The sequence below is a fragment of the Sarcophilus harrisii genome, chromosome 1, assembly GCF_902635505.1.
Source record: "Sarcophilus harrisii chromosome 1, mSarHar1.11, whole genome shotgun sequence".
Classification (NCBI taxonomy): Eukaryota; Metazoa; Chordata; class Mammalia; order Dasyuromorphia; family Dasyuridae; genus Sarcophilus; species Sarcophilus harrisii.
Genome location: NC_045426.1, coordinates 15,685,671 through 15,696,735, shown reverse-complemented (window position 1 = coordinate 15,696,735; position 11,065 = coordinate 15,685,671).

Sequence of the window (11,065 nt, the reverse complement as noted above, 5' to 3'; positions counted from 1 at the left end):
CCTTCTCTTCTTTTCCTTACCCTTTCCTTTCCCTTCCTTTTCTCTCTTCTTCCCTTCCCCTTCCCTTCCTGTTTCCTTCCCCTTTCCTTTCTTCCCCTTCCCTTCCCTTTTTTCTCTTCCCTTTCTTTCCCTTTCCTTCCATTCCCTTCCCTTTCCCTTTCTCTCTTCTTCCTTTTCCCTTCCCTTCTTTTCCTACCCTTTCCTTTCCCTTCCTCTTCCTTTTTCCTTCCCTTCCCTCTTTTTTTCCCTTATCTTTCTTTCCTCCTTCCCTTTTCTTTCCCCTTCCCTTCTCCCTTCCTCTTCCCTTTCTCTCTTCTTCTCTTTCCCTTCCCTTCCCTTTCTTTTCCTTCTCTTTTTTCCCTTCCCTTTTCTCTTCCCTTCCCTTCCTTGCACTGACATGTTATATTCAATCTTGTCCTTTCAATCTTGACGCCGTCTCTTCAGTTCACGTTCCCTCTTCTCCACCCCCACAGCCACCACCTCTGTAGGTCTTCCTCACCTCTCTCCTCGCCCCCTCCAGCTGCCAGAATGGGTTTTCCAAAGCACAGGCCTAACCCTGTTGCTGCTCCCTTCTAAGTGATCTCCGGTGGCTCCCGATCCCCTCCAGGAGCCAGGATAAAATGCTTAGTTTATTGACAACCCTCATCACACGACCCCTTCCTTACTCCTGAGTCTTCTCACATTCTACTCCTTTCTGGGCCCTCTACGATCCCGCCGCCGGCTTCTCTGCTTTTCCCCTTGTACCTGACCCTTCGTTGCCCGTCTCTGATCCTCAGGAAGGGAATGTACGTGTGTGTGCCCATGTGTATGTGCTTCAGTCTGAGGCTGGGCCCCCAGAAAAGCGTTTCTCTTCGTGAGTCCCTCGGACCTGAGCTGTCCTCGGTACCCATCAGTCTTTCCCGCCGACTGCCCTCACCATGTTGCTGTCTCTGTATACGTCACTCTGTGGTCCTGCTCACTCCGCTTTTGCTCCGTCTATCGAAGCCTTCCCGGATGTTTCTGAAGCTCTCCCCGGGACCCCTCCTCACAGCCCACAGTGTTTCCTCACAGGGGAAGGGGCTGTGCAGCCCTGCAGAGCAGCCACTCCCTGGCTATAGAGGTTTCGCCTCATGTAAAACTGATGGGATTTCCAAGGGCAGCTAAACCTGAGTTTCCCTGTTTCTCTTGAGGTGGCTGCTGCTCTTCGGCTACCGGGATTTGGAGACCGGGAGTCCCCTCTGCCTTCCCAGTCTCTCCATCCCCAGAGCCGGGGTGTTCAGGGAGGACGGGAGGCTTGGCGAGCCCCTTCGGGGTCGCTCGTCCGCCTTGGGTGGATTCTCACCCAGCTCAGCAGCAGGGGCCGGGGCTGAGTTAAGGGTTGGGAGGAGTCGATGGGCCCGAACAGTGTTCCAACGGGTGCCCGGGGGCGCCCAGAGCCTGGTCAGACACCAGAGATCCCAAGTCCCCCCTCGGTCCTGGCCGTCACCAGGAAGCTCGGCTCTCCTCTCACCTCCAGACCCTCTCTGGAAGAGACACGGGGGCTGAGGCTTCCTGCAATCCTGCCTCCCTTAAACTTTATTCACGTGCAATCAAGACTCTGCTCGTGATGTCACCAAAGGCCTTTTCAAAAAATGAAGGATAAGCTGGGTAGCACAGTGGCTAGAGCACCAATCCTGGAGTCAGGAGGTCCTGGGTTCAAGTCCCGCCTCAGACACTTAATATTTATGACTATGTGAGCCTGGGCAAGTGACTCAGTCCCAATTGCCTGACCAGAGAAAAGGAAGGAGGAGGATGAAGGGCATCCCTCCCATGCCTAGAGCATCCTCCTTCCTCATCTCCACCTTTCCCCCAAGACAGCTCGGGGCCTCCCCTCCTGGAGGCCTTTCCTGGCCTCCTAGCTGCGAGATTCTCCCCTCTTGACTGGAAGGGCTTGGAGGGTGCAGGAGCTTAGGAGCAAATGGTGTTAGGAGCTGAAGGCCCTGCCCAAGGGTCTTCCCCCTCTGGAACTGGTGGCTTCCCCCCTGGGCCGCCCTGTGTCTGTCCTGTTTGTTCACAGCCGGGCATGGAGTTTCCCTCATAGACTGGGAGCTCCCCAGGGCAGGGAGTGTCCCATCCCTTTCTTTGTATTCCTGAGATACAGGATGATGTCTGGTCTGTGGCAGGTGCTTAATAAATGCTTGTTGACCTGATCTGGCGGCTCTGAGACCACAGAGATTCTGGAGGTCTGGAGAGGTTGTGGTCCAGGGCTGGGCCCTCAGCTTAAAGGGAACGAAGACTTTTGGAGGACTGAGAATATGGACGGAGGGGAAGGTGCTGGCAGAGACAGAGAGACACAGAGAGAGAGAGACAGAGAGAAAGAGAGAAAGAGAGAGAGAGAGAGAGAGAGAGAGAGAGAGAGAGAGAGAGAGACATAGATATAGAGAGATAGAGACAGACCCAAGAGATCCAGAGAGAGAGAGAGAGAGAGTCAGAGGGACATACACACACAGAGGCAGAAAGACAGAGACCAAGAAAGAGAGAGAAACAGAGACACAAAGAGAGACAGACTGATTAACAGACAGACAGAGAGAGGCAGAAGGAAACCAGAGAGACACAGAGAGAAGAGAGCCAGAGGCATAGGAGAGAGCCAGAGACATACAGAGATAGATGAGAGAGACAGAGACAGAGATAGATGAGAGAGAGACAGAAATGAGAGAACAAGAAAGGTGGAGACACAGAAAAAGATAGACTGACAGAGAGGGAAAGTCAGAGAGAGACAAAGATATAGAGAAAGACACAGAGAAAGACAGAGAGACACAGGCAAAAACAATAGACAGAAACAGAGACAGACAGAGATAGGGATAGACAAAAGAGACAGAGACAGAAGAGAGCAGAGGGAGAGACAGATTGGGAAAGACAGATGGACGGGCAGAGACAGAGATACAACACAGAGACAGAATGAGAGAAATATAGGGAGAGAGATAGAGAGAATGAGAGAGAGAGAGAGACTGACAGAGAGATAAAGACAAAGAGAGACATAGAAGAAGCAGAGGGACAGAAAGGCATACACACACATACACAGACAGACAGAGACAGAAACTAGAGAACGAGAGAGACAAAGATATAGAAAGAGACAGATTAACAGAGAGACAGATGGAAAGAGATACACACACAAAGAGACAGAGAGAGAGAAAGGCAGAGAGAACAAGAGAGACAAAGACACACAGAGAGAGACTGACAGATATCCAGAGAAAAAGACACCGAGAGACAAAAACGGAGAGACAGAAAACCAAACACACAGACAGAGAAAGAGAGAGACAGAGACACACACAGACAGACACAGATAGAGAAACAGAGAAAGACAGAGAGAAACAGAACCAAAAGAAGAGACAGAGAAAAAGACAGAGAGAGAGAGAGAGAGACAGATAGAGACAGAGAAAAATAGACAAAAATAAACACATATAAAAAGACAGAGAGGTAGAGACAAAGAGAGACAGAGAATGAGAAACAAACAAAGAGAGAGGAAGGGAGAGAGGGAGAGAGACACACAGAGACAGGAAGACAGATGGAGATAGAAAGAGAGGGAAAGGTAGAGACAGAGAGAGAGACACAGAGACAGACAGACAGAGATACAGAGAGATGGATAGAGAGATAGAAAATCAGAGAAACAGAGGGACAGAGACAGAGAGAAAGAAACAGAGAAACAGACACACAGAGACTCAGAGAGAGAAGAAAGATACATTCAGAGACAGACAAATAGACAGAAACGGAGAAAGAAATAGAGAGACAGATACAGACATAGAAAAAGAAAGATAGAGAGAGATAAAGACAGAAAGATCTGGAGACAGAGAGGAAAACAGACAGAAAGAGATATAGAAAAAGATAGAGACAGAAAGAGACACAGAGAGACACAGAGAGAAACAGACAGAACAAAAATAGAGAGACAGACTGACAGAGACGACAGAGGCACAGAGAAAGACTAACAGACAGAGAGAGACAGAGAGACACAAAAAGACAGAAACAGAAATAAATGGAGATATAGAGAGACACAAGGAGAGAGAGACACGGAGACAGAGAAAAAAGAGAAATAGAGAGACAAAGTGATAGAAACACAGAAAGAGACAAGACAGAAACACAGGAGGAGACAAGACAGAAACATGGAAAGAGACAGAGGAAAGAGAAAGGGAAGGGCACACAGAGGAAGACACAGACAGAAACATAAATACATAGAGAAGAGAGAAAAAGAGACAGACAGAGACGGGGGGAAAGAGAGACAGAGATAGAGACATAGAGACAGACAGAGATAGAAAAGCAGAGGGACAGAGATAGACAGAAACAGAGAGATAAAGACAGAGAGACAAAAAGAGACATGACAGAGACAGATACACATTGAGAAACAGAGGTACATGAACAGAAAGATAGAAACAGAGAAAGTTAGAGACAGAAACAGAAAAAGAGAGAGAGATCAAGACAGAGATAGACACACAGAAAGAGAGAGACAGACAGACAGAAAGGGAGGGAGACAGACAGAAAAGCAGAGAGAAACAGAGACAGAAAGACAAAGGGAGAGGCAGAGAGCGGGAAGAGAAAGTTAGAGATAGCAACAGAAAGATGGAGAGAGACAGAAAAAAAGCAGAGACAGAGGGACAGAGAAACAGAGAAAGAGAAAGACATACAGACACACAGAGAGACAGACAAGACAGACAACAGAGAGAAAAGATAGACAACGAGCAACAGAAAGAGAGACAGATGGACCCACAGAGACAGGGAGTCAAAGACAGAGACAGAGACGAAGAGAGACAGAGGCAGACAACAGAGACAGAAGAGAAAGACAGAAGGACACTGAGAAACCGAGAGAAAGAGATGGACGGAGATAGGGGGTCAGAGGCAGAGACAGAACTAGCTCCTCCTGACTCCAGGGTGTCCATGACTTTAAGTTAAAGGCCACGCCTTCCTTAAGTCTCAACTAAAAGTCCATCTTTGACAAGAAGCTTTTCCCCATTTAATTCAAATTCCTTTCCTCTGTTCATGACTTCCTATTTCTCCTGAATACAGCTTTTTTTTTGGGGGGGGGGGATATATTTGTTTTCCCCCATTAGAGTGTAAAAAACGCGAGGGCTTTTTGTCCTTTTTTCAGTCTTTTACCTCTTTTCTGTATCTTGAGCTCTTAGCACCGTGTGGGGCACATAGTAGGTGCTCAAATCAATGTTTATTAAATTGAAATATAAGGCAGGATGTTTAGAGCAAATGAGGGATTTTAAGTTTGGGGGAAACATAGACCTGTTTATAGGGAGTAAGAAAAAGGCTGAGAGGGGAGGGGTGTGTGTGTGTGTGTGTGTGAGAGAGAGAGAGAGAGAGAGAGAGAGAGAGAGAGAGAGAGAGACAGAGACATAAGAGAGACAAAGAGAGAGAAACAGAGAGGCAGAGACAGAGAGAGAAAGAGACAGAGAAAAAAGAGAGACAGAGACAGAGAGAGACACAGAGAGAGAGACAAAGAGAGAGAGAAACAGAGAGAGAGAGAGAGAGACCCCCCTCAGCTCCCCCAGCCCCAGACGGGAGAGGGGACAATTTGCTGAGGAAGATGAGAGGGGACGGGAATACGCGGGGAGAGGGTAGTCTTGGCAGGGAGAAAGGTCAGCTCCCCATCGGAGGCGGGAGCGGAGGGGGCGGCGGGGGATGTCTAAACAGCGCGGGCCGGGGAGAAGGGGAGAGAGAGGAGGTCCTGGAAGTTGGGCTCAGAGTTTTCATTAAAACAGGATGAGTCATATGAGGTGAGGGCCTCAGCCGGGAGACTGAGGGGAACGGTTGCCATGGAAACCGCAGGCGAGCCGAGAGGGGTACAGGGAATCAATTAGGGAGAAAGGGAATGTTTTCCGCCGCCGCCCGGGCTTAGGTGAGAAAAGATAACACGGGGCTGCGCGGCTCGGCCGCTTTCTGCCTTTCTTCCATCTCTATTCATCAGCACATGAATAGGGGGGAGGGGAGGGGGGCGCGGGCTGCCCGAGGTTCTCGGGACCTCGTCCGAGGGGCGGCCGCGTGCTCAGTGAAGCCCTTGTTGGGAGGGCTGGAGGCGGGGAGGGCAAAATGGCCCGGAGCTCGGCCCCGCACCCGCCCGGGGAAGGAAGGAGAATATTCTGGCCCGGGGCCGGGGGCCCCACGGCCCGCACGGCCCGCAGTTCCAAAGCACAACATAACGGGTCTCCCCCGGGGGGGACGTGGGGATCTCCAAGTGGGGAGAGAGCCGGAGGGACGAGGGGAGCCAGGGCTTCGGCATAACCCTCCCTCTCTCTGCCTCCGTTTCTCTCTCTGTCTGCCCCTGTCTCTCCGTCTCTGTCTCTGCATCTCTTTCTGTCTCTCTCTCCCTGTCTTTGTCTCTCTCTGCTTTGGTATCTCTGTTTCTCTCCTTCTGTCTCTCTCTGTTTCTCCCTCTGTTTCTCTTTCTCTGCTTTGGTATCTCTGTTTCTCTCCTTCTGTCTCTCTCTGTTTCTCCCTCTGTTTCTCTTTCTCTGCTTTGGTATCTCTGTTTCTCTCCTTCTGTCTCTGTTTCTCCCTCTGTTTCTCTGTCTTTCTCTGCTTTGGTATCTCTGTTTCTCTCCTCCTGTCTCTTTCTGTTTCTCCCTCTGTTTCTCTTTCTCTGCTTTGGTATCTCTGTTTCTCTCCTGTCTCTTTCTGTTTCTCCCTCTGTTTCTCTTTCTCTGCTTTGGTATCTCTGTTTCTCTCCTGTCTCTCTCTGTTTCTCCCTCTGTTTCTCTTTCTCTGCTTTGGTATCTCTGTTTCTCTCCTTCTGTCTCTGTTTCTCCCTCTGTTTCTCTGTCTTTCTCTGCTTTGGTATCTCTGTTTCTCTCCTCCTGTCTCTTTCTGTTTCTCCCTCTGTTTCTCTTTCTCTGCTTTGGTATCTCTGTTTCTCTCCTGTCTCTCTCTGTTTCTCTCTCTGTTTCTCCCTCTGTTTCTCTGTCTTTCTCTGTCTCTCTCTGCTTTGGTATCTCTGTTTCTCTCCTGTCTCTTTCTGTTTCTCCCTCTGTTTCTCTTTCTCTGCTTTGGTATCTCTGTTTCTCTTCTGTCTCTCTCTGTTTCTCCCTCTGTTTCTCTGTCTTTCTCTGTCTCTCTCTGCTTCGGTATCTCTCTGTTTCTGTCTCTGTTTCAGTCTCTCTGTCTCTCTGTATCCGTCTCTGTTTCTCTCCTTGTGTCTCTCTCTGCACCCGTCTCTCTCTCTTTCTCTGTCTCTGTCTCTCTCTGCTTCGGTATCTCTGTCTCTGTCTCTCTCTTTCTGCCTGTCTCTCCTTAGCTGGGGGCACTGGAAAGGGAGTTGAGGCCGGTGGTGTCTGAAGGGAGTCATGGCTTTCTGAGGGTCAAAAGATGAAAAGAATGAGAAAAGAGCTTTAAGATGAAAGGGAGTTTGGCAGTTTCAGAGCCATTGTTTCTGAGGGCCTGATGGAAGGGGAGGAAGGTCTGGACAGGGACAGCACCGAGACAGTCAAGGTGGATGGGAGGGGGACAGACTACAAAGCAGTTTGTTCTTTCAGCTACTTAAAAATATTATTTAATTTAACAAGTAGTAGCAACACTTCCCTGTTTTGTGTCCCCCTCTTTTTTTTTTGGGTCATTGATGCTATTTTCTTTCTTTTCCCCATACTTTTTAAAATTTATTTTCTCACTATCCAACAACTTCCTTCCCTCTTGTTGAAGCTCTTCTTTTAATAAGTAAACTCAAAGAAAACTAATTAAACCTGGTCCTGAGCCCTGAGGGACAGGGTGGTCTCTTAGCCGGCCCCATGCTGGGTACCCACTGGAGGCTCTGCTCTCTGGGCGCTCTCTCCGGGCCAGGCTGCAGAAGCTTCAGGGGACTCGGAGGCACTGAGAGCGCCAGGAGAGAGCCAGGGTGCCCGGGGTCCTCAGTTCAAATCTTGTGTCTGACACTAATTGTTTGTGTGACCCCGGTCTCAGCTTCCTTATCCGAGAAATAGAGGGGCTGTACCCGCGGCCCCTCGGGCTCCCTCCGGCCCTAACCTTGGAGCTCGGGACTGCTTCCATCTTGGGTGGTTCTGGGGGAACAACCCGTTTCCCGGCCATGGTTTCTTTCTGTGTTTTTGTTGTTTCTCTAGTTAGGAAACGTTTGGTTTTCTGGTCCGCTCGGCCGCGGCGGGTCCCTCTGCAGGCCCGGTGACCTTTGGGCCGCTGGCCGGGGCAGCCGCCGCCGCTGGGACGGCCTCCTCTCACAAAGGACCATCTGAAGCGCCTGGTCCCGGGCCGCTGTGGCCCGCTTCTGCCAGGCAGCCCCGGGGCCGCAGAGGGTGCCGGGAACCAGGCAGGCGCCTCTGGGAGGCGCTCCCCGAGTCCCGCGGGGCGGCTCCCTGGGAGACTCGCTCCTCCGGGCCCAAGAGGAGCTAAGCCCCGGGGGAAGGAGACGGGCCCGGGGGTCCGAGGGCCCGGGGGCCCGGGGGTCCGGGGGCCTGAGGGTCTGGGGGCCTGGGGGTCTGGGGGGCTGGGGGCCTGAGGGTCTGGGGGCCCGGGGGTCCGGGGGCCTGAGGGTCTGGGGGCCGGGGGGCCCGGGGCGGAGGCGGCCAGAAAGTTGGGCAGAGGCTTTTCTTTCTTCCTCGGGCCAACTCCCCAAACCGCCGCATTGCAGAGACAGGGTGACTCTGGGGCATTGTCTCTCCCGCCCAGGTCTGTCTGCCGAGAGCGACGCCTAGAGGCTGCTGGGAAATAGGAGAAACCCTCCCATCCGAAAACAAAAACCGGCTCCGGATAAATGAATCAACAAGTCCCCAACTGCGGGGCTAGGAGCCCCCCTCGCCTCCCCCGCCCCCCCGCCCCGCCCCGCGCCCCGCCAGGATTTATGGATGGGCATAAACAGGATGAGATAAGGAGAGAATAGGGGAGGGGGAAGGGGGGAGTGAAGGAGAAAAGGAGGGGGAAAAGGCGCCCACTTGGATGAGATCATCGATGCATCGAAATATCAAAATATATGAAATCTCAGTAAAATAACAAAAAATAGTTTCTCCAGCCAATTATATTTTCCCCTTAACTAAAAACAATTTTTTTCCTAGACTGTTTACGGGTTTGCAGAGAAGTGCCTGAGAGGGATTTTAAAAATTAAAATTGTTCTGATGCCTTTTTTTTAACCAGCAAAACCAGTTTTTTTAATCTCTGTATTTGCATAGAAATGCCTGAGATAGATTTTTAAAATTAAAATTGTACTGATGCCTTTTTTTTAACCAGCAAAGGTTTGCATAGAAGTCCCCGGGATATTTTTTAAATTAAATTTGTACCGATGCTCTTTTATTTTTTAACCAGCAAAGGTTTGCATAGACGTGGCCGAGAATTTTTCTTAGATTAAAATGGTACTGATGCCTTTTTTTATTTTTTAACCCACAAAGGTTTGCGCAGAAGTGGCCGAGGTGTTTGTTTTTTTTTTTTATTATTATTTTTAAAATGGTACCGATGCCTTTTTGTTTTTTAAGCAGCAAAGACATCTCACAGTCTATCTCCAGCGTTTATTAAGCGCCTACTGTGTGCCAGGCGCTGTGCTAGGCTCTGGGGCTGTGGGCTGCACGTGAGATTTACCGATGTAGGGAGCGCGCGGAGGAGAAAACAGCCTCCGGGTAAAGGCAAAGGGGCGCCTTCCTTCTCTGCCCCATGTAGTCTGACACGGCGGCCCAGAGCCCTGAGAGGTGAAAGGAACGCCCCGAATCACTCACGGTGTCCAGCCCCAGAGCGGGGAGGGGGAAACTGAGGCCCGGGAGGCGAAGGGACAGAGGGGGAAACTGAGGCCCGGGAGGCGAAGGGACACAGGGGGAAACTGAGGCCCGGGAGGCGAAGGGACACAGGGGGAAACTGAGGCCCGGGAGGCGAAGGGACACAGGGGGAAACTGAGGCCCGGGAGGCGAAGGGACAGAGGGGGAAACTGAGGCCCGGGAGGCGAAGGGACAGAGGGGGAAACTGAGGCCCGGGAGGCGAAGGGACACAGGGGGAAACTGAGGCCCGGGAGGCGAAGGGACAGAGGGGGAAACTGAGGCCCGGGAGGCGAAGGGACGCAGGGGGAAGCTGAGGCCCGGGAGGCGAAGGGACGCGCTCCCGTCCCTCACAGTACGCAGCCCCAGGGCTGGGAGGCGCCTCAAAGGCCGCGGACCGAGGGGCAGCCGAGGCCCGGGGGAGCGAAGGGACTTGCCCGGGATCGCCCAGATGATGCGACCTCAGAGGGGGTTTGAGCCACTCGAAAGAGCGGGAAAGGGGTCCCGGGAGGGAGAGGGGCCGGCTCGGGCCCACGCTCGGGCTCCGGGCCGGTCCCGCCCTCCTCCCGCCCGCTCCATCGGGGGGGCGTGCCTGGTGCCCCGCCCCGAGTGCCCGCTCTCCCCGCGGGCCCGGCTCCCGGACTCGGTTTCCCCTTCCCTAATGGCGAGCGGCCGCGGCGCCAGGTCACTGGCACCGACAGGAGGCTGGGCGCGCGGTCTTCCTGGCTCTGAGCCGGCGCTGGGGCTCCCAGACAAACTGCCCCTCTCTAGTCTGCGAGCCCTAATCTGTGATTTATTCTGCAGCCTCTGCCCCGTTTCTCCCCCCGGCCCGCTCCCTGAGGGATGCGCGTTCTCCGGAGGGGAGTCACGGAGGCTGCCCGGGGCTCTTCTCCCGCACAGCAGAGCGAGGGAGGCGGCTCCGGCCCGGGACCTCCGCTTCGGCCCCAGGGGCCCGGCTCCCGGCCCGGCTCGCCTTCGGAGCTGTCCCCGGGGCGCGCGGGCCGCACCGGTCACACGCGCGGCCCGGGAACAAGGGGCCGGGTCCCCCAGGCGGCCCTCGCACCCTGCGCGGGGGCCGGGAGGCCGCCGCGGGGCCGGGTCCCGAAGCCTCCGGGCGGCTTATTGCGCCTCAAAATGTAAATCCCTCAGTCTGGCGCCTAAATCCCTCCGCAACCGACGCCGTCCCGTGTGTGTGTGTGTGTGTGTGTGTGTGCAGAGAGATCTCTCTCTGTCTCTCTCTCTGACTCTGTCTCTGTTTCTGACTCTGTCTCTGACTCTGTCTCTGTCTCTGTCTCTGTCTCTGACTCTGTCTCTGTCTCTCTCTCTGTCTCTGTCTCTGACTCTGTCTCTGTCTCTGTCTCTGTCTCTGTCTCTCT